The sequence below is a fragment of the Stegodyphus dumicola genome, chromosome 4, assembly GCF_044657685.1.
Source record: "Stegodyphus dumicola isolate Sdum_Otavi_A_Nest chromosome 4, ASM4465768v1".
Lineage (NCBI taxonomy): Eukaryota > Metazoa > Arthropoda > Arachnida > Araneae > Eresidae > Stegodyphus > Stegodyphus dumicola.
In genome coordinates, this window is record NC_140771.1 from 196,857,711 (window position 1) to 196,878,695 (window position 20,985).

The following is a 20,985-nucleotide window of genomic DNA, read 5'->3' on the forward strand; positions in this document are numbered from 1 at the left end:
ATTGCACCGCTGGAACCACAGAGATTGGAGAACACAACCATCTAACTTTTTAATCACCGGAAAATGTGATCATAAAACACCAAAACACAACACTATTTCACGAACACTATATTCACGATTGGCATTGTAGCATTTCTTGTAGAACAGATATTCACAAACAAAATAAGCACAAATTCAGCATTCTCACGATGATTTCTCCTCAATTCAGAGGAACAACACCCAAACAGGAGCTCACAGCAATGGGATTTCACTCCCTGAAGTCAGTTGAAGTAGTAGATACAGAACAATGAGAAGATTCACAATGCATTCTTTGATTGACAGTGCATAACATTTACTTTTAATATATGCAATATTATTTATATGAGTTATTGTTTGATTCAATTTCAAGCATGAAGTCAGTCTTTTCAAACGCCTTACAGATGGCATCTTTACCAAATTACCTGAAAGAACTGCTAGAATCTCAATTAATTGCGCAGTTACTTTTCTGCTTCTCCTGACTACCGATGGATTCCGTCATATGTATTGGACAGCCGTTAAATATGCATGTCTTTTAACATTAGACGTTTTTTCGGAATTCTTAAATTCGCCCCATTTTTATCTGTGAATAGATCTTCACGCACAATCATATCTTCACGAAAATTGTACTTTTTGCACTAATTGCGGTAAAATGTTTTATATTATGTCACCATATTAATTTAAATAAATTCGTCCTGACTTCAAAAATAATAAATAAAGTCATATTTCAGTAGTGAAATATTTGCTAACATGTGATTTGCATTGATTTCGGAAATATGATTTTTTAAAATATATAAAATGCACAACTTAATAACTTACTTTATAGATTAGTTTCATTTTTAAATATTTTGCTATAATATTTATAAAAAATATTTTAAGTATTAATTATTTAAAAAATTTTAAACAATAATTTAGCACGTATTTTTAGTACTAATTAAATTTAATAAATCAAAAGTATTTATATTAAATTTATATTTCATTAGATGAATCTACCTTAGATTTAATACATTTAGATGAAATAAAGTAATGAAACATTGCAAAGTAAATACTATGCGGACTTCAGACTCTTGAAAGGGCAGATGTAGTCTCTTTTTATTCTAAAAGTATTATAAACTATGAAAAAAATCCTAAAACGACCACGTCTAAAAGCGGTCATATCATGACGTTTCAACGACGTCGTCAAATTGCCAAGATGCAACGGGAAAAATTTTACGTCTTCGCAACGTTGTAAAGACGTCGTAAAAGTTACCACGACCACTCTGCAACCTCTCGGACCAGTTTGCAACATCTTCGCAACGTCGTGTGTTACTTGGGTAGTAGCGTGTTTAAAACAATGGCCATTTCACGACGTAGCATTCTTGAAACCACCTTTAACGATACCTGCTAGTTGGACATCATTCGCTTCTTATGGTGCGCCACATTTTGGAAGATTGCTGAGGTCATAATCACACGACCTGAAGCATCCGAATCAACGACGAGCTTGACGCTCACTGTACTGCATGCACCACAGACATCTCGGATGCTTTTAACAGCTTGTATAACAGAAGTGCTGCGTCGAATTCACACAGTAGGCAATGTCGTACGTGTACCTTTGCCACTTTCCATTTCGAAAGTTATAAAAATAAATAATAATATTAATAAAAGGTCTTATTTTAATCGACAGTCAAGATTTACAGATTGATAATCACACTAGTGAGAAATACACTTTTACTTTTTCAAACGCTGTTGATTTGCGTTCAAACGTGGCGTAGAATAAAACGTTCATTAATTGCTTAGCAATTTTATATTTTAAATCATAACATTTTCTCTAACATTATTTCTGTAACATTAGTTCTGTCTAACCGCTTAACATTGCAAAATTGCTGGGGAATTTATTTTAACGTATGATTATGACAGATTGAGTATAACGACGTAAGCTTCTTGCAGAGTTGTTTCAAGAAATGAATAATTACTGAAAAGAAGAAGAAAGTAAAGACAATTTTCCTAACTTAGATTAAAGGATTTACATATTTCTATATAAAATATTCTGTATCATTAAACAGTAATTCTAACTTTTAAGAGCAAAGAATTCTTTCATTTTTGCATTGATAGTGTCAGCAAAAAAGAGATTCAGTAAGCCCGCTGAATGTGATCACGTATGTCTATGCCTGTTTTGATAATAGTAACCCAATGATAATATTAAACAATGAGAAAAAACATGCATAAAAATAAGCAGTAGAATTAAATTAATTTAATATAAATAAAAAAAATTAGGTTTTAGATTTTAACGGTCACCCAAAAGGGTTTGTTAAGGTTTTTTACACGCTCGATGAGCTCGCAGTCTATTAATCTGCTGTTACACTCAATCCTACTAACTTTTTTTTTTTTTTTCCTAGCTTTATCATTAAGCATAATTTTCTTCGCACTTGCACCATATATAGTTCAACTGCAAACTTATAAAAATTTTAAAAGTAGCATAGCAGTATACGTTTAGAATTCCTGATGGAGCGTTGGCATACATGTTTCTGTTTTTTTCCTACATAGTTTTCTCAGTTCATCATATCAATGTTCAGTTTCCTTACTAAGAATTTACAAAACTTTTTTTTCTTATCGTTTTTCTGTGTTTATTTATTAAGTTTCACGTTTTTGGCTCTTACGTCGCATAAAATTTGATTGAACAGGAAAGTCACGAAATATTTAAAAACGGCATATCTCTAGAATTTCCGACATGCATTCTCGCGCGCTGGAGGTGAAAAGACTCGCTGTGAAATCGTCAACTTTGTTAATCAGAAATTCTTTAAAATTTTAGGAAATAGGTAATAAAACAAATTCGAAATGAAACATTCAGGCTTCCAGGTCCCCATGTGCCGGTGGAGGACTATGTTATTCAAAATTTGATGGCTCAAAGTACCGTTGTTTTTTCACAGTGCGAGAAACATACATACATTCATTATTTAATTTCTTTAAATATAATGCAGGGCTCTAATATTCAGTAGCAACATTTCAAATGAGGGCATTCCCTCATTGGAAGAGAACTTGCCAATGCATAATTTAAAATTAGGCAAAAATACAACCTTAGTTTGGCGTAGGCGTTTACAGAGAATTTTTATTTTGCAGAGAAAAAACATTCTACGGAACTTTTTTTATATTTTACAGAACAGGAACCTGATCTCTTACAAATCCATCTCTTACAAAATCTTCGTCAAATAAGTTTCTTTTGAGGAGGGGGGGGGAAAGGTTAATTTGAGATAATTGACTAAATTCGAAACCAAATTGTTTGGCGACTTAATCCCTTATTTGGCGACATATCTTCCTCCCTTGGTAATTTTTATTATCAAATTTGAATTTCTTTGATGACTTGACTGTAATTAAAAAATATTCTGTAATATTTTGATCATATTAACTGAATTGTTGATCACAAAAAGCGATATATTTTACATGTTTTCGTATGCAAACGGACGAGACTTCGGCAATTCGCTAACAATATATTAATAATATTACTAGCCGCGATCATATCGACCCCTTCTGTACCATCGAAACAGCAGATTGAGAAAAAGTTTCAGAATAAGATCTTGTATTTCATATGTGAATGAAATTAAAGATAAAGATTAGCATGTTAATTGTACATACTTAATGAAACATAGCACATAAGTAAATTAATCAAATTAAAAATAATATATGTATATTTGCCTATAAAATATTTTTTTTTTTTTTACTTTTCCATTTTAAATTTTGAAAATCAAACCTTTTTTAAAAGTTGGCTGGTTAAATATACCGGTTCTTGATCAGTCTTGTGAATAACGTAGTATTGAGGCTGACGATGTATAACTGGAATCATCGCTAAGCAATGTTTGAGACTTTCTGATCCTGCCTATTTTCAGCACATGAGATTGGACTTTCGATTAATAGATAAGTAACTTTCGATTCATAGATAAGTAAGATTAAAGATAGTAACTTTCGATTAATATGTTAATTAATACTCAGTTGCATTATCAAAGTAAAAATCTTTAGCTCTATATCGACTTGCTTAGTAAGTGAAATATTGTGTCGGTAATTCGTAGTTCAGATCTTTTCAAGTAACGCAAAGAAAATTTTATACAGAAGCATTCTTTATATTAATAGTTTTTCATACAGAACAAATACATATTTTTGATGGTTTAAATCTTTGAATGAAGTTTTTGAAGTTTTCTAAGGTCCGAATCACATTATGTTTCGGCTACGCGGGACTTCGAAAGAGACAATTCTCAGATATTAAAAACTTTCATTGGGTGACATTTAAAAAGGAGATATTATGGGAATATGTGGAAAAATCTTTTTAATATATAAGTAACTATTTTACGAAAAATAGTATTTGCGAAAATGATCTTTTTGATGAGGTGTCGTTGGTAAAAAGCTACGTTACTGATGAAAAAATTAAATGTTGGTTGTCTGCAAATGTGGAAACAGACAAAAAAATGGACGGAGTTATCCCTTCATTTTAAACAGAATAATATTTCTTATGAAAATATTTTGAAAATTGTAGAACACCCGTTCTCCCTTCCAGGAACAAATGCAGCAAAAGAACGTGTTTTTTCTAGTATCAATAAAATACGGACAATTGAAAAAAAAAAAAAAAAAAAACGCAGTTCAACATTAAAACTTTAAAATCTGTATTAAGCCTAAAATATAATTTGACCAATTCACGTGAGAAATTTCACGACATTTTAATAAATGATCCGAATCTATTGCAAAGTATTCACTCAGATAAAAAGGATAACCGTGAAAGAAATTCATAATTTTTTAAAAATAAAATATTAAATTAATTAAAAAACATAATATTCGGATTATTGTTTTTACAAATATTTGTATAGTTACCAATAGTTAATAATAAATATATTTTTGTATATTTATAGACAAGTATTTGAATGTATATAATAAAGCATAGTTTTTTGAATTATTGGTCTGCTTTCATAACGAAATTATAATTCTCATTTCATTCCATTTGTCTCGCTTTGTCTCAATGAAAATGTGCTCACTTTATATTAGTCTCGAAACGGCATTTTGCGTTGAATCCGCAATAAACGGCATATAACTTTCAAATAGTTGACCAAATATTATCGTCCTGTATTATATTTAAATAAATTAAATTATGAATCTTCATGAAGGTATGCATGTGTCAAGCATTGGGTAAAAACAACGGTACCTAGAGCCATCAAATTCTGAACAACGTAGTCCTCCATTCGAATATGGGCACCTGATAACCCGAATTTTGAATTTGTTTTATTATCTATTTCATATCTTGTTAAACTCAACGAATTTTTAATTACAAACTCGGCGATTTCAAAGCGAGCAATGACAATACTATATGGAAAAAAACATTTTTATCTCCAGCGCATGAGACTCTCTATCGGAAATTCTAAAGATACGCTGTTTTTAAATATTTTGTGATTACCTGTTGAATAGAATATCATGTGGCGTAAGCGCCAAGAACGTGATATTTAATAAATAAAGTAAACGTATACATCGTAAGTAATAAAAAGATTAGAAAAAAGATCTGTAAAGCCATCTTAGTAAGAAAACTGATTACTGATATGATGAACTGTGAAAAAACTGGGCGGTGGAAATGTATGCCAACACTTAACACTGCATACATATGCTGCTTTTAAAATTTTTGTAATTTTGCTGTTGAATTGTATGTGGCAAAGTGCTAAGAAAATTATGCTTAATAATAAAGCTAGAAAGAGGGATGGAAAGTGGGTTAGTAGTAGTGAGTGTAACAACAGATTAGTAGACTACGAGCTGAGGTAAAATCATAAAAAACTTTTAACAAACCCTTTTGGGCCACCGTTAAAGTCTGAAACTTTACAGATTTTTTTTTTTTTTTTTACTTTCTTCTTATTATTATTATTTGAGGGGTGGGGGACTTAAGTGAAATTATTTTTTCCACTTGTTCGAATCAGAGATTAATATAACATGCTTGCTTATCGTAGTATAGAAAATGGTGAACAGATGTTATGGGGTATTTTTAATTTCTGACGTGAAACCTTTGCTCATTAGTTACATAATGGCAATGTGAGGATGATATTTATGGTGTATTTGGTGTATTTAATTATGGCAAAGCACAAGGGCTATCTGCCAAAGAGGAGGGATGCCTTCGTGGAGGACTTTCTAAGGGAAACTGGCTCGTATACACGTTTCACATGGGGAAAACCACGAAAACGCCCATGCGGCCAGCCCGTTCGCGGGATTCGAACCTCGGACCGAACTACCAGTGTTCAGCGACTTTACCGCTCGGCCGCTGGTGGGCCGATGATATTTATGATCGCGTAGTATGAATGACTTCAGTAGTGAAAGAACTTTATAGTGTGATTCCTAAATAGGTTTATGCCAGAAAATGTGTGGAAGTCTTTTCTTCCCTCTGTTTAAGTGATTATAAAAGTAAATAATAGTAAATCCTGGATTTGGTTAAATTTAAGAAAAAATAGTGAAACTTGGAAGACTGTTGCTTAATTTAACCAAACAATAAAAAAGGAATGTAAATAATAGTCGAGAAATCTGCATGAGTGACTTGAAGACTCATTTATTTCATATTTTCCTTGGTATTTCATGATTCTTGTTATTCAGCATAAAATGCATAAAAGTTCATTGCGAGCCATTATTGTTAGTTTCTTGACCGTTCTTTAAATTTTTCTATCTACTGCTCTGAGTCTTCACTTGAAGTTATATAATCGTCCGTTCCCTGCAACTGAATGGGCTGATTTGCTGGAGGCTCTTTTCATTCTCTCCCTTTACGTCAACAAAAGTCAGTTTCTCTTAGGAAGTCCTCCGAAGTGAGTACGTAGCATGAAGTGCTTCGCCGTTATAAAGAATCTAACTTTGTGTAATAAATAAGAACATCCAAATAAAAGATCATAATGATTTTCAATTTCAGTTTTGAGGTTTCATGGAAATAAACATATTTCCACGACTCATTTCGATATTTATTATGTAGCATTCTTTAAATGGTAAGTTGTCAATGGTAGTCATTACAACATTTAATTCAGTGGTTTATTAAGGATACATATGTGTCACCAGGTGCCTACTTTGTAATATATATATTTTGGGGGGGATACAGATAGTTACATTTTTTCGAAACACTTCTGTATTTCTTCATTTGCAATGGAATTTTTGGAACTAGAGATTGAGTTTTATAAGTCATTGCCAACAGTAATTTATTTTTCTGCAATAAAAATTATTAGATGTGTCTTGAAAGCCAATCAGATCCTTGTACCGCTGTATTTTAACCTGAATATTTCATTCATTTAACTCATCTTGCACTATATACGCATATCTGGTTACTGGGATGAATCCTATATCTTTTCATGCTCACCTCTTTGTAAAATCATCGTAATTCTCGTCAGATTTAGGAATGCAGGTTTTGTTCTTTTCATGAAACTTTGGTAACTGTGGTTTGAGAGGTAGTAGTTGACCTTCGGTCTAAATTGACCTCCGTCTCAAGGGCAGACGGGCGTATCGTGCCAATTTTTAGTTGCCTTGTTTCTTGACAACGATTTTTAAACCCCGAGTCATAGCACTGCATCTGTGAACGGTAAATTTCATCAGGGATTTAGTAATAAATGTTGAAAATCAAAAGGCAAAAATAAATGTAGATATGGCATGGTATGATGGCCGCTGAGGATTTAGATATTTAGATCCTAGAAACAGTGATCTGCATCTGTTTATTCTTCTTCTGTTCATTATCGTAATTAATACTTTATATATACAGAAAAAAGATACTAACGTTTCGTAAATACTGAATTTAACTGCACTTGTCTTTTACTTGAAACGCGAGTACCTTTCGCTGATGTTTATTCTTTTCTTAAATTCAATTTTCCTAAATTCTTAGGTTCAGTTTTCATTATCACATATTTTATAATATTTAAAGCAGTATGCAACCAACAGTTACAGTAGATTGGAGAGATATATTATATGTATTTTCCGAAAAAGCATGCATATATATATTATTTATTCATTTTCTGTTTATGTCCTCGAAAAGGAAATGTAAAACTATTGCAGATTGAAACTAGAAAAAGTTAATATTTAAGAGAATCGGATTAAAAGTTAAAAAATGTTTAATAAACTTATAAGAAGTTTGAAATTTGTAATGGTATGCATTAAAATCATGCATTTCAAAAAAGAAAAAAAATAGTACATACATAAAAATGAGGTAAAACGGTACATACGGAAAAAAAAAAAAAAAAAAAAAAAAAAAAAAAAAAAAAAAAAAAAAAGTAAATTGTTGCTGTTTTCTCAGAAGCGTATTTTGACTTATCAAGGGGAATTGATCCTTTCTCAAAACGTCTAAGGGCAAAATCGCCTTTCGTCTTCTTCGTATGTTTGAATGAATTCTTTTAATCGCGAAAAATTAATGTATAAAAGTATATGAGTTTATTGTTAGCGTACTCTCAGTTTCCAAATACTCAGAGATGAGTATCGCTCGATGAGATTATGCACTATCACCACCGAGAGGAATTCATCGACGATCGTTCCTCTAAAATGTTTCACATATGAATCCCAATTCTCGTTATAATCTACAAAAATTTACGGTACTGGTCTTTAAGATATAAGGGTGCTCCTTATCGGCCATTTGACATCATTTCACCCGAAAACATGATTATTCTACTTTTAATCTATGCAGTTTTAACAGGTAGCTGAGAATATATTTTTTCTCTGATGTGTGTAGATAAGTATACATTTTTGAAGAGAAACTAACTGCATTTCATAGAATTGCAGTTACAATGTTTAGCCTCTTACTTGTAGCCTTGTATTGCTCAGCAAAACTTACTATGTATGTATTCTAAGCTCGCAAACTACTATACATGTTCCAAGCTTGCCGGTAAACTCTTATGGTGTTATTCGTCTGTTTTTTCTATTCATAAAGCCATAAAATGCCCCCCCCCGATGTGAATATTTTTTATCGCTTTCGATTCTTTTTACTGATTTCTTTTCCAATCTACCATTTTTCTACACGTTGGCTGCTTTTTTATAATCTTTAATTGTTTCATCTGCATCTATTTAAAAACTGTTCCAAATATCTTTCCCATTCTGGAATAGATATTCACAGTTAGAACTGTTTTTAAACGTTAAATTCATTTTACTATGATCTTAGCTTATGCTTACCTTGCAAAAAAATAAAATAGCTCACTAAACATGTTTCTAAATTCTAGTATATTTGATTTCAAGTGTTTAGTCACATGGCTAAATTTAGTATGATATCGTCCAGTAAAGCGCGAATTATTTCTCCTCTCATCACATCAATTTTCCCCATCCTGTATTGTGAATAATACGATGTAGATCCAAAACACTTATGTATTCTAATCTACCATCATTAAAGATGTGAGTGACTGTTACTGTAATGTGCAGCAGAATTTTTAGATATCCTTTATTTTAATATTAAGAAAGGAATATAGATATGAGAGAATCATAACACTTCGAAAATTTTAACTTCAGTTTGCAATAAATTTTATAGAAATGTCTTAGACCAGGGGTTCTCAACCGGTGCTATGCGTACCACTGGTGGTACGCAAGAGGAAAATAGGTGGTACACAAAGAAGCAAATTATTTTTCACTATTAAATTCAAAAATTAAAACCCCAACATCCTGATTGAGTTCTCTCACACTCGTAAATTTATGCGATTTGAACTTTGTTCAAGAGTGGTGGTACTAAAGGTTTTCAATTTTTGTTTAGATGGTACGTGTTAGTCAAACGGTTGAGAACGCTGGTATAGATATTTGATTGATTATCGCGTGGAGAAGGACACAGAGTTTTTAAGCAACTAGAATACTACCTGTAATTAAAAAAAAAATTCTTCAGCACTGCAGAAAAAAAGTACGTCGAGACTTTAGTAAAGAGAAAATTCTTTTGCCTTCTTTTCAAATGAAACTGTATCTTTTGAGAAAGAATTTGTGAAGGCATTGATTAAAAGTCTTGCTTGCTTTAAATCTTTCTGTTTAAATTTCCGTTTTCTATCAGATGCTAAGTTGAAGGAAGCTTTTAATTAGCTCAGGAATTAAAAAATTAATACTGGGTTGGAAGGTTTTAGTTTGTGAATTAACTTGGAAACAAAGCTGGGATTGCTCCAGTGAATGGTATTTACCAAATTTTTCAGTAAATACTGTGGACGGTGACTTTGTGGTCATAGTTGAAGATATGTCTACAAAAATTAGAACTGTTATTATTATTATTATTATTTTGTTAACATCTAACATTTTTCCTGATGGAAAATTTGTGTGCGAGCTAATAAATACAGTACGCTAAGAGGAAGGGGCACCCAGATCTGGCTAGCTCGATGTTGCCTTAACGCAATTAAACGCCCCAACACCTAGAGGCGCTCCAAGGAGGCACAACCCCATCGGTCAACCCGTGGGGACGATTTTTGTTTCACTAAATCTGGGTAATATGTCAATGGTGGACGGCTGCGCATCCATCGAGAAAGAACAGAACGACATCGACATCGTTCTGTTCTTTCTCGATGGACGCTCGATGTTCGAATAGTTCGATATCGAGCGTCTCCCAGAGCGGACCTAGGAGAGCCAAACCCCCAAACCTTCGATATATGAACCATATAACGATCTCACAGCGGATTTGCAGACAAGACAGTACCGTATGGTCCTTGCCGAGTCTGAACCATCCTCCGAATGAACGAAGGTTCTAGTCCTGTGAAGAGTGATTATGTAACACCATGGCCGAGGCTTCCCAAGTACAGATCCTAGTCAGTAGCTTCACTGGTTTTCCATCGTCGACACTCGGGGGAAAGTTAATAAATGCAGGGAAAACATTTTGACTAGCACTTTAAGGATGACAAAAATGGAGGGAAAATGTTCTTTGGCGTGTAATTATTATTGAAAATTATCGCTGCATGTTGTCTTGCCGAAATTGAGTGGTATTATGAAATGGAAGGAATAATGTAAATTTGGAAGCAAAGGCAATCCATGGTCTTTACCTAAGAATCTTTCTTTTGTAAACAATTGTATTTTAATGTCTTCTGTGAATTTATGTATAAGTATTTTCTATAGCAGCGGTTCTCAACCTTTTGACAAACGCGTATCTAAACAAAAATTGAAAACCTTTAGTACTACCACCACTACAAAGTACTACTACCCTTAACACTCCTGAACAAAGCTTCAAGTCACATAAATTTACGAGTGTTAGAAAAAAGACTCAATCAGGATGTTGGGGGTATAATTTTTGAATTTAATAGTTAAAAATACTTTGCATCTTTGCGTACCATCGGTTGAGAACCCCTGATCTAGAAAATTGTTTTCCAAATGTATTTATTGCTCACAGTTTTTTGAGTCACAAAGGAAGTCTCAATCTCGCCGGTTCAGAACCCCTGTTCTATATCTATTTGTTTTTACTGTAGTAGACATCATATTTTCTACTCTTTATTATCATCGACATCTTTTCCATTTTTCAGTTCAGGCTATGTAAATGTGTAACCCAATCAAGGAAGAAGCTACCTTTCTACTGTACAATTTCCATCGTTTTTCATGAACGGGAGAGGGGAGGTAAAGGTCATTTTTTGATTCAGTACTTACTAAAAGTATATTCAAGGTAATTTTTTTTTTTAAATTCCTAGTCAGTAGTCACAAACGTAAATTCTGGAAGCCTTTATCAGTTTTATAATTTATTTGATTACTTCGAAAAATAGGTGCTGTTCAAAAGTTTACTTTCTGAAAGTAGCAACTTTTTTCTCATTTTTTTTTAATGATACGGTAATTGAGCATATGCAAAACAAACAGTATATATTTTTTTAAACTTCTAGTTAGTGTAGTAAATTAAATTTTAATTAGTTGATATATGTACTTATTTATTGTTGCTCCAAATGCCTTTAAAAAAGTATAGTAAGCCACATAGTACCATCGTTTTATATTCGGGAACTACCTTAATCTAAGACAGAGAGAGAAAAAAGATGTTCTGAAGCGGATTTATTTGTTGCCGCTTAACTCCAAGGTTAAAAGTGAATATGCTAATTGAGCTATGCTTCATGGTTTAAACCTGTGGTTCTCAACCTTTTTTTGACCCATGTACCCTTTTCAGTGCTGCTAGACGATCATCTCCTACCTGCTTCTTTTCAAAACTCGAAAAATGCATATCCATTTATTTAAATTTAGTTATATTTAATGTGTTTTGCAAATTAAACCAAAAAAATTTTAATATATACTAAAATAAAAGTAGCTTTTTTATATTCATAAACTAAATACTTAAGGTATTTGACCAAGTTCGACACCAAAATTTTGGAAAGTAGTATAAATAAATCTATTATTGGTGTTAATTTAGAACAATAAGTACTTAAAATGATAAAAACAAGTAATAAACATGCTATCAAAGTAAACTTTTTTTTTTTTCCTTACATTTTGTGTTAAAAATGTGTTGAATTTCAGCATTATTAGATATGTTTCCATATGATAAATATTTATCAATATTTTGCTTTTATTTTTGTCCCTTATATATTTTGAAGTGTAAGGAATGAAAGTAATATTAATGGCGCAACAGCTGTTAGACCGCCATGACCTGCAGTGCTGCCTGCTTGTATAAGGAATTAAATATACTAAAATTTAAGTGATAAATTAAAATGTCTATTAAATATGCATGCATTAGATATTTCTCAAAAACTTTTTCCCTTTTCATTTTCATTTTCGCCCACCAGCGGCCGAGCGGTAAAGTCGCTGAACACTGGTAGTTCGGTCCGAGGTTCGAATCCCGCGAACGGGCTGGCTGCATGGGCGTTTTCGTGGTTTTCCCCATGTGTAACGTGTATACGAGCCAGTTTCCCTTAGAAAGACCTCCACGAAGGCATCCCTCCCCTTAGGCAGATAGCCCTAGTGTGCTTTGCCATAATTAAATACACCACCACACCCTTTTCATTTTCAAAATTGTCGGAAAACATTTTTGATATGTACATAAACCTAAACGTTTAGACCATTTAATTCACAATATTTTATAGAATGTTTGTGAAACATTTCTTAGAATTACTGTAGTAATATTTTAATTTAAAGATTATTTTCGTAACAGAAAAGTTGAAGAAACCAAATTTTTCAAAAAAAGTAGATTTAAAGTAATGCAAACACAAACAGAAGAAAAAGAAAAGTTGCCAAGTATAAAAATTAAATTACAAAATTAATCGCATTCCTGAACATTTAATAACAAACAGAAAGATTCAAAATCATATTTTGAACATTACTAAAAGTATTCAAATGAAAGCTTATCTTTTAAAGTTATTTAGAGTAGTTTGTGTACCTCTCAACATCAGCTTCTGGGTTCTTAAACAGAAATCTCAGGATCATGGCGTAGAACAAAAATGGCCGTAATTCTGCTTCGAACAAATGAAGATATAAAACAAAAGTAGTTTTGGAAAGCGCTTTAAAAATAAAGTGATAAAAATCTTTTGGAAAATTATATGGAAATTGGCGATTTAAACGTAGTCCAATATCTTAACAGGTGATCACAGTCTCCTCTGAAACTATGGAATTCCCTCTAGGGGCTGAATCCCCTCGTGGTTGAGAACCTCTGGTTTAGACTATTTAATTATTTCTCTTGTAGAAAAAGCTTAAGCTTAATATATTATATGCAGTAAAAATTGGTGTGGGGGATATATCTTGCATATACAGACATCAAGCATTCTCAGATTGATGCCGTCTAACATTCGGACTAGTATTCTATGCGTATTCATGTTATTGGCAATTTTTCTATGATTATCATCATAGTAGAAATTTATTTCTTCGTTAACCTCGCTTTTAATTTGTTACTTCACATTTTGAAATGTATGATTGTTGTGATCCCAATTAATTCGAATATTTTGAGTAGCAGTAGATCATAAGCAATACTTTGCAATTCATATAATTTATTAATTCCTTTCTTTTTAGTTTGTGTAATTTTGTTGCCGTCAAAACGTTTTACTTAAATCAAACTCAAACCCAGTTAATTTGGATATTTTGAGTCAACCAGTGGCTCTGCAATTCATGTCTGTGTATAAAGTTATTCCTTTTTGGTTAGAATGTATTATTTTGTTATCAGGAAAACGCTTTTCTTGTATATCTTTCATACTTGAGTTCATCTTAACTCATAATATCTTACACTATGATTTGTCTTGGAATTTTGCTTTTTCTGTATCCCTGATACTATCGCGCATTAATGCACACTTTCTAAGTTCATGGAGGAGAAACAATTATTAACTTTGTATCATTATGAAAGGCATTAAGAATCATTATAAGCCACAAAGGAAGTCAAATGTTATAAATTGTTTTTTCATGCAAATGAAGTGCTGATCAGGTTTAGTTGTTAAAGATTCTGTGTAGAATGCAAACACGTTTAAGCATTTGCTGATTGAAAATGTCATGTAGGTACCATTTAGTTATATTTACATTGTTAAAAAATAATTGACTGAGCTTGGTGTGCGTCATGAATTATCAACTTGTAATCGTTTCTGTATTTTGTGGTTTTTCTGTAGTATATTACAGTTATTAAATCAATTATAAAAAAATAAAATAAATAATAATAATTAAAAAAATCTGAAAGGTTTCAGATTTTAAATTACGTCCAAAGGGGCGTTTTTTGACGTTTTATATGTTACCTTTATTTATTAAATATCATGTTTTTTGCACTTAAACCATAAAATTCAGTTTAATAGCAATGTCGCAAAATAATTTTAAAATGAGCAGCGTATCTTAAGAATTTCCGAAACACAGTTCCGCGCGCTGGAGATAAAAAGGTCCCCCCCGTAGTGTTGCCATTGCTCGCTTTGAAATCCTTGAGTTTGTTAATAAAAAATTCGTTAAAATTTTGCAAAATATGAAATCGATAATAAAACAAATTTCAAATTTGGTCTTCCACATTCCCATATTCGTAGGAGGATCACGTCATTCAAAATTCGATGGCTCTATGTACCGTTGTTTTATCACTATGTGAGAAATATACATACATTTATACACATTTTTCATTATTTAATTTCTTTAAATATACCACAGGGCGATAATACTTTGTGGCAACAGTTTGAAAAGTGATTCGCCGTTTGTAGTGAATCGACGCAAAATCGCAAAACGAAAACAATACAATAGTCCTTCAGGGACAAAGCCCCTTTGGATTAATAAAAAAATATTTTTAACCCGAAATACATGGCATTTTAAAATAAACTGAAGGGGGAACATCATTAAAAATCTTTGTTATACTTTGTAAATAAAATAATGTTGAAAAATTGTGTAAAATGATGTATCATTCATTAGTTTAATGCAGTATGTTGTTACGAATGTAACGAAGAAAATAGGAAAAAATAATATAAATTATAATATTGATTAGTCGTATTTGGTCAGTATGTAGCATTATGTATATGAAGTTCCCTTTAGAAAACAGTGCTGATCTTGTATGTGAGTTTTATATGGCACAAATTTTTAAAATATATTAAAATAATCTTATTAATATCTCTTTACATTTTTAGCTGAAAATGAAAGATTTTAAAGAAAATGTATGTACTTAAGTTTTATCCCAAAGTATGGCATTTTGACTATTTAATTACATTTCATATAAAAGATCTTCATCGCATTAGATTCATTATGTGAGGATGTCGTTGATTCATTGCTATCGGTATGAAATACCTGATTAACATGATTTAGCACAATAATACATAGCGCAGCGACACTAACACTTGCTAAATATTTAGGAAGTGTTAAACGTTTTTAGATTTATAAAAACCACAATGTAAAAAAATGTGTGTTTAAATATGATTGAATAAACAATTTAATATTACAGAAAATGAAAATTTCATAACATTTTGAACTTTTCTGATAGTTATTAATGACATTTTTCTTCGCAGGGAAAAAGTGCTTCTGCATAAAAAATTCTGCATTAACACTGATGGGTTACTATCAAAAGCTAGTGATAATAAAGTTTAAAACGCAGTGATAACTAATGACATATATTAGAAATCTGAAAAACAGTTTGCAAACTATGCCAAGAAGTTTTTCAAGTGGAAAGCATTTAAAATTCAGCATTAAAAAATAAATAAATAAAAATTTCACATGTCCTGTCTTTGATGATTTAATTGTAGGGTATTTATGCTAAAAATATAAGAAATCTACTACGAAACCAGCATATGTTTTTCAGCATTTTTATTCCATAACAAACTTGAATAGCGTTAATAGTGTGTTTTTAAATTTAAAATTTTGTTAACTTGATTTACTTTAGCGAGACTTTTTTATTAAAATAAATTTAATTGGAGGAAAAACATGCGAGTGTAAAATTTTAAATAGGTGGAATAGCAATTTTTAAGATTAGCATAGATGTTGAATACAACTCTTTCAACAATAGATTTTGAGGGCGATTAAAACATAGATCCGTCTCCTTCAAGAGAAAGAAAAAAATATTTACTCACAATCTACGTCAATTTAAAGTAAATTTCCCCCCCCTTAATTTTGAACTGAATAAATCTAGTAGGTTTAAACAGAAACTATCTGAACCAAACAATAGATATTGATATATAGTGAAATTCATTATGAATGTAATGATGGGTACTAATAACATAATTTAACATCAGCTTTATGAATAAAAAAATTACAGGTGTACTACACGGGTTTTAAATATTTATTTCTTCTAGGCAGTAGGTAATTTTTAGGATATGGCTGACTGTTAGAGGTAAACCACTACGCACACAAATAATGCGCACTCAAACGTCTGGATTTATTTCGTGGGAAAAAAACTAATTTTTCATGTGCAAGGTATTAATTATCTTCAAAACTGCATAGAATTATTAACCAAAAATTTAATTTCCCCATTGAATAGGTAAATGAACGTTGTTGTTAAGCTTTTCAATATTTTTTTTCCACTGATGACTAATAAGAAACTAGTGGTTTAGCATATGATAATAAGATGATCTTGAGATGTTTAATAAGGTGAAAAATTTCAGCACGTAAAATATTATGAAACATTTCATCCACGAAATTTTTAAGTAATTTTCCCACTTCAGTATGTAATCTTTTTCAGCAGCATTATAAAATTTTTGAAATAAATTTAAGCTTTACCTATAATATCTACTTTTAAACCTGCAGTTTTCTGAACAAGGAAAAAAAATCGTGTATATTTTCGTTTCTTGCAACTAAAACATTAAAATATGGTATAAATTTTTCCCTGTTACTCTACAGTGCAGCATAATTTTTAGATATTCTTTATTTTAATATTAACAAAAGAATATAGATATGAGAGAATCATAACACTTCGAAAGTTTTAATTTCAGTTTGCAATAAATTTGATAAAAATGTCGTAGACCAGGGGTTCTCAACCGGTGGCATACGTATCGCTGGTGGTACGCAAGAGAAAAATAGGTGGTACGCAAAGAAGCAAAGTATTTTTCACTATTAAATTCAAAAATTAAAACCACGACATCCTGATTGAGTTTTTTCTCTAACACTCGTAAATTTATGCGATCTGAGCTTTGTTCGAGAGTGGTGGTAGTAGTAGTACTTTGTAGTGGTGGTACTAAAGATTTTCAGTTTTTCTTTAGATGATACGTGTTAGTCAAAAGGTTGAAAACCGCTGTCCTAGACCTTTCCAGAGCATTTGACTCAATCTACCATCTGGAAATTCAAGTACTTTGCGGCAGAATATTTTTGCTTGTGAGAGGGATAGAACATTAATTCCAAATTAATAAGCATCTGAATTTTGACTAATTAAATGTTCAAACTGTTATACTTATCTTCTAGGTATATTTTTCATTCCATTGTTGAAAATTATTGAATTCAGTCTACTTTATTACAGTCAGTAACAAAACATGCAAAACGTGTGTACCTTTTACGGATATATCATTTCGAATACCACATGAGATAAATGCATCCATGCATAATTATTTACATTAACATTAAAGCAAAACATCTACACCCTTTTCTGCGGCTATTTAGCAAAGGATATATCTATGTTCTACTTATCTAATTACTATTTTCAGTACCGTTATAAGTAGACGATCTATAGTTTTGGCGATTTCATCCTTTATATTTCACCTAAGCTGAAACAAAACTGTTTGCAGTAATAGTATAAACATGATACATGTAATTTAACCCTTACAGATTTATTCTTTGATATTGCAAAAATGTCAAATATGTTCTAAATACATAAATACCTGCACTAGCATTACAAGTAAAATATCTGTAACATTTTACTGATATATGCATTGTTATTTTACATTTGATTAATCTGTTATTCATACATAAATACTTCGAGTAGTATTTCTCGCAAAATACCTTAACTGTTACAGATCTCTACTTTGTTGTTTTATATGCAATTAATCTGTTCCACATGCACAACTGTTCCTGGTAATATTACAAATAAAACACCTTTACTAGTACAATTGTTACAAAGAAATTACATAGTGTGCTTACTTAAATAATTCATAGTACTCCTTTTTCATGAGTTTTTTAGTAACCTTACAGAATTTTTTATGGTTTATTGAGCGAATTTTTCAAGTGTTGGTAAATAGTAAAAATTGTATGATCAGTTAGTGTGTGTCATATTAAATAAGTTAGGTGGTTCATTCAGTCAACAATGTGTTTTTCACTTGTTAATTAGGACATTTCTAAATCTGAATATTTGGTTGGATTTCTCGAAAAGCATCCCAAAAGTCTTCAAATAAAAGTACTTTTGTTCAGAACAAAATTTCCGAAATAAAAAGTATGTTATTAATACTGTTGTGAACCTGATAATAATGCAGTCATGTGTGTTGTATTTAAAAAGGTGCACCTTAATCATGCATGTCAGAAATTTACTAAAATGTCCTTACAACAAAGGTGCAAAGTGAATGATTGGAACAAGATTTGTTTCATAGAATGACTGAAAGTGTCAAACTGATGAGACGAGTCTTTATTTTTATTGGAAACTTCACATTTATTATACTGGGGGGGAAGCTAGCATGAATATAGAAAAGTACGGGAAGTGTATGTCCATATAGAGACCTATTACCTATAGATAATAAACTATGCTAAAATATTTTACCTGAAAAGCCTAACTTAGAATTAGATTTGAAAACTGTTACCAGATGAAAGGTATGAATAATTTATATTTCTTCTCGTGTTTTACTGTCAGAGCATAGTCTAAAGGAAATTTAGTTTTATTTGATGAACCTAGCGGTTAATTTCTTTAAAAAATTCTTAAAAGAACTAGAACTTAAATTTTCCGAACTTTCTGCTTAAGAGGAGTCTTTTTTTAAAAAAAATTGATGAACAGATGTGCATGTATGCGATTATTCAGGCTCATATAGTACGAAAAATAAAATAAAGTTGAAGCAAACCTGATTTATTCTTGGTTGCATGTTTTCCAACCATCCCCTGCTGCGTATAACAAGGGAAGCCCGTTTAGCCCTGTTTTGTTTAAAACCGAGTTTTTTAAGAACTCAAAGTAAGTGTTAATCCCCACATTAGCGTGCTAGTTATTTCTGTTTCAGTAAGGAATGCTATATATATACAAGAATTGGATCTGTCGAAAAAATAATTAAAAATATTCTTATTCGTTTCTATTTATAATAAGAAATACTTCTTCCATGTGGAAATTATAGAAGACTTTACATAGTCGTAAGAGGGTAAGCAGCTTTGTTGTTCGCCATAGATCTTGGGATAGGATTATTTGAATTATAGAAAAGCATGTGAGGGCTGTCTCTGTAAGAGAATGGATGCCGTCGTGGAGAAATTTCTAAGGGAAAATGGATAGCATTCATGTTACATGTGACTAAAAGTACGAGAATTCCCATGCAGAATTTGAATTTGGGTCGAGTTACAGGTGTTCATCGATCTTACCGTTTGGCCCCTGATGATAGATCTCTCCAGAACTATTTCAAGACTTGACTGTAGGTAGCGGTATATGATTTTTCTCAGCTTCATCATAATTTGGGTTCGAAATCACCAAATATAATGGAATTTGAGAGTATTATACAAGAGTGCCTTTACTTTCACGTCTGTCGTTGGCAAGAGCCTTGAGCACTATAGAGGTGACAGTACGAGTTCGCTCAGTTCCGCCCCCTCCCAATTTTGATGGAGAGAGTACCTCGGGGAGAGGACGCATCCGACGGTCTCCCACCCCTCTTCCCCTAACACCAACCTCTCGAAAGGATTTTCGGCTCGCCGTATATTTAGAGTTCCTCTATGCCGCAAAGACGCTGTACATTTACAGACATGCATGCCTTCTCCTGGATTTGACCCTTCAACCCCTCGTACCACAATAAGCTCCTCTGGCTACTATGCCGTCTGGATGACCCATTATCTTGGGAGTTACATTGGACATCATATTTCGATATGATGAGTCTGAAATGTGTAAAGAAAGACTCTTAATTAATTGGCTTACTAATCCTAAATGAAATAAACATATTTAAGCAAAGCTTATCAATGAAATAGGGATTGAGTAATCACTCGAAACAAAAAGAACACTCATCGTATGCATTACTCAATAATAAAATGATGGTTAATAATATTAGTTATAATGCTAATTTTATCTGCCTGCTTTTTGAAACTTATGAAAATTTTGCTTTTCCTGTTGGTTTCACTTGAAATGTCATTTATTGCTACGAGTATTTAATTCGTATTTGCATTCTATTCGTTTAAGATATTTTTAACACTTTTTATTTCGAATTTACAGCGCCAAAAGTGATACTTTGGTATTATTACTAACTTCTAATAGATGGCAGCACTGTTATGCTGCACTATAGATTTTCATTTATTTCTATATTTACATTATCTCTTTATAAATTGGAATGCTAATTCCAGAGATTCAGTATTCAGCACGTTCTGAATTTTTAAATGTTTTTAAAAGTGTGCAAAATGGGAAATTTTCTTTCTGTACCATTCTTGAGGATATTCGGAAAAATAGCCAATTACATTTATGTTTGACTTTTTTGCTCTCCTCTTTTGGAATTCATCTGCATATTTAAGAACAATATTAGTATTATTATTTGGAGATGCATGATGTGGCTTTTATTTAATATGGTGAAATGGCTGGGAAGAAAA

At 31.7% G+C, this 20,985-nt stretch overlaps 1 protein-coding gene across 4 annotated transcripts in view; it reads left to right on the top strand.

Moving 5' to 3' along the window:
• The window catches only part of LOC118190303 (nucleoside diphosphate kinase 5-like), a 599,363-nt gene that overhangs the window by 184,709 nt on the left and 393,669 nt on the right, over nt 1-20,985 (top strand). The window contains exon 3 of one of the 4 annotated variants that reach the window (XR_004758012.2): nt 11,430-11,537. The exons of the other annotated variants lie outside the window; for them this stretch is intronic. The gene's annotated coding sequence lies outside the window, so the exon portion shown is untranslated. Of the gene's footprint in view, nt 1-11,429; nt 11,538-20,985 lie in introns of those variants that run through there. 4 annotated transcript variants of the gene reach the window in all.